Raw genomic sequence first — 2,836 nt, 5'->3', positions numbered from 1 at the left:
TTTGTTGACAGGTAGTGTTTTTTGCTCTTTTCCTCATGACGCAACCCAGCCTCATCTGCATTTTGTTTTTCCCTTTAAAATCCTGCGCAAAATTTGGTCTACTCATAGTATTCTTGTACTCTTCGTTGAAACAGCATGTCGAACACAAAGATAACCAAGCAGTCGCAAGACGTGCCACCGCTGTCACCAGATGTGTTGGACCGAGTGTCCGAGCGGGATATCTGTGATATTAAGCACTGGTTTATGATAACACGTTCACTTTGGTTTTAACTACTTTTTATTTAGTTCTGACTGACTGACTGCTCACGCACAAACACAAGAAGCACGTTTCTTTTAACTCTTCGGCCAGTGTTTTTTTTTGTGTACTTCAATTTCTGTTTCTTGAAGGTTGTTTATGGATGAAGTGAAGGCTCTCATTTTCATCGTGGACTGCCAGAATTATGTCCAATCTGATGAAATTATTGTCTTTATTATATAACTTTCTTAATATGGCCGAAAGATTCCGCTAGGTTCTGGTTCGTCTTAGTTTCTTCTACGGCCTTTTTGACTTCGTCCGGTGTGAAGTCCAATGCCGGCGTCTGTGTGATTACTGCCGTGTGGATTCTGCTGGAAGCTTCAGCAAATTTTTTAATGTCTTCCTGAAGGTGCAATTATTTATTATGGCGTCCATTGAAGGCTTCTTGGTTTGTTTTGTCGTATGTCTTAATGTGAGACATTAAATCATGGGTAATCTTTTGGCGTTAGTATCCCTCAATTCACTCTTAAATAATAATATTTCCCAAATATTAATCTGGAAATTTTCTTCCTGACTTGGTGTTCCTGTTCCTAGTTCGTCTCCATCGATTCTTGTGAGGTCATCGATGTCCTTTGCACCAATCATCTGTAATTTCTAAAATTTGGTTTAATAGCAACTGAAACGCTTTCTCGAGACTTTTTACCAGGAGATTTCAGATCTCGATCATTCCTTTAACATGTGTAGGACCTTATGGCCGAGCGGGATAACTGTGATATTATACACTGACTTGAGATAACAGTTGCAATTAGATTATATTTAATTTTTATTTAGAACATCGACATTACTTAGATTTAGTTGGTAGAACACTCTCAGTCGGGCCGTGATCTACCTGAAGACACAGTGTCCTAGGTCGCGGTCGAAGAATGTTATACAAAACATCAGGTGTCAAGCGTTACCACTACCTGAATGTTTTGTATAACACAACGCGTGCGCCAGACGATTTGCCGTAGTCGTGAACTTGACTTTGCTTGTGACCAAAACAATAACTGTAGTCTATGTTTAGTGTTTATGGTGAGCGCTGCAGATCCACATTTTTGTTCTGATCTAGCATTAAATTCGTAAAAATTGACTGGTGCTTTCGTAGTTTCACAGATTATAACAATTGTATCCAGAAACTCAAGTCACTTAGCTCGTTCTCAAGGTATAAAATTTCTCGAATATTGTTTTGCAAAGATATGCCCATGTTTGTCATGACGTGTGTCATGACATGAAATTTGTCGTATAAAGTTCTGATCCTTCAACGTCGTCTATGCCGCATATGGTTCCTTACTTGTTGTTCCTCCTTTCTCGAATTGGTTGAGCTCGCGTTGAATGATTCGTCTTATTATACTGTGATATTATACTGAACACCAAAAACTCAAGCTAACTTGTAAAACTTATATTATTTCCAACTAAAAAAACTCGCGTCTCTACAACTAACAACCGTCACTACAACCGCACGCGGAAACCCCGTCAGAACGCGACCATTGACTGTACAACCACGCAACTGAACAAGCTCGGGCCGTTAAATACTAAGATTACTGAACTGTGCTCTAGGTCGCGGTCGAAAAATGTTATACAAAACATCAGGTGTCAAGCGTTACCGCTACCTGAATGTTTTGTATAACACAACGCGTGTGCTAGACCATTTACCGTTGTCGTGAACTTGACATTGTTCGTGACAAACAATAACTGAAGTCTATGTATAGTAGGTAAGCGACTTAGGGTCGCTACAATTTTATTTGTCATCTCCATTTCATAATCTTCATCATACTTGTTATTAGAAGGAAAGGCAGTCTGCCACCACATTTTCTTTACCCTACTTCAACCGTAATTTGAAGAGGTTGGTCTACTTTAATCGATCTAAGGCAATTAATGGCCTGTGTTCCGTGTAAACAATAAATTTTTGATTAAATATATAATGTTTGAAGAACGTTACCGCCCAAACTATACCTGACAAATCTTTTTAATGTTCTGCTAGCAAATGCGATTGGTCTATCCATTGTGCTTTCATTTGATAAAACTGCTCCTATCACAAAATCGCTAGCGTCCGTTGCTATTACAAACACACATCATTATAATTGGGCCGTACAGGCAAAGGATCTGATATGAAGCACTTTTTCAATTCCTCAAAAGCCTCTTCGTCTATATAAACTTAATACTCTTTTTCAAGAGATCTAACTTCTTTCTCTGATTTGAGATGAGACTATATGTCTATTTTAGGCATTCTTGTGCACTCGTAATGCCTTTTTGGAGTCAAAAACGCAATTTTCTCTGCATCTTTTTCGTTTATTGGTACTTGATAAAACCCGGATTTGAGATCAATTGAAGTAAAATAGGAACTGTCCCCTATATTATCCAAAATTTCATTTATCAGCCACCTTAAGTTATAGTATTTAAAGCTCTAATTCGACAACAATGTGATAGCGTTTATTCCCATTCAAATCAAATAATACCCTGTCTCAACATGTCATCCACTTGCTCGTTAATTTATACTTTGGTAGACATTGGAAAACGGGATGGGAATGTTAGTTGTCGTTTCAATTATATGAACCGCAGCAT

The 2,836-nt window shown here is 38.2% G+C and overlaps 1 long non-coding RNA gene across 1 annotated transcript; it reads right to left on the bottom strand.

Moving 5' to 3' along the window:
* Positions 1–816: 816 nt before the first annotated feature.
* On the bottom strand, positions 817–1,639 carry LOC119765433. The gene is made up of 3 exons (XR_005276720.1): positions 1,566–1,639; positions 939–1,021; positions 817–889 (listed from the first exon to the last, which is right to left on the bottom strand). It is a non-coding gene; the product is annotated as an uncharacterized LOC119765433 (long non-coding RNA).
* Positions 1,640–2,836: the final 1,197 nt, after the last annotated feature.

Source organism: Culex quinquefasciatus, chromosome 1 (assembly GCF_015732765.1).
Source record: "Culex quinquefasciatus strain JHB chromosome 1, VPISU_Cqui_1.0_pri_paternal, whole genome shotgun sequence".
NCBI lineage: Eukaryota > Metazoa > Arthropoda > Insecta > Diptera > Culicidae > Culex > Culex quinquefasciatus.
Note: the sequence above shows the minus strand (reverse complement) of the source record. Positions and strands in the feature narration are given on the sequence as shown.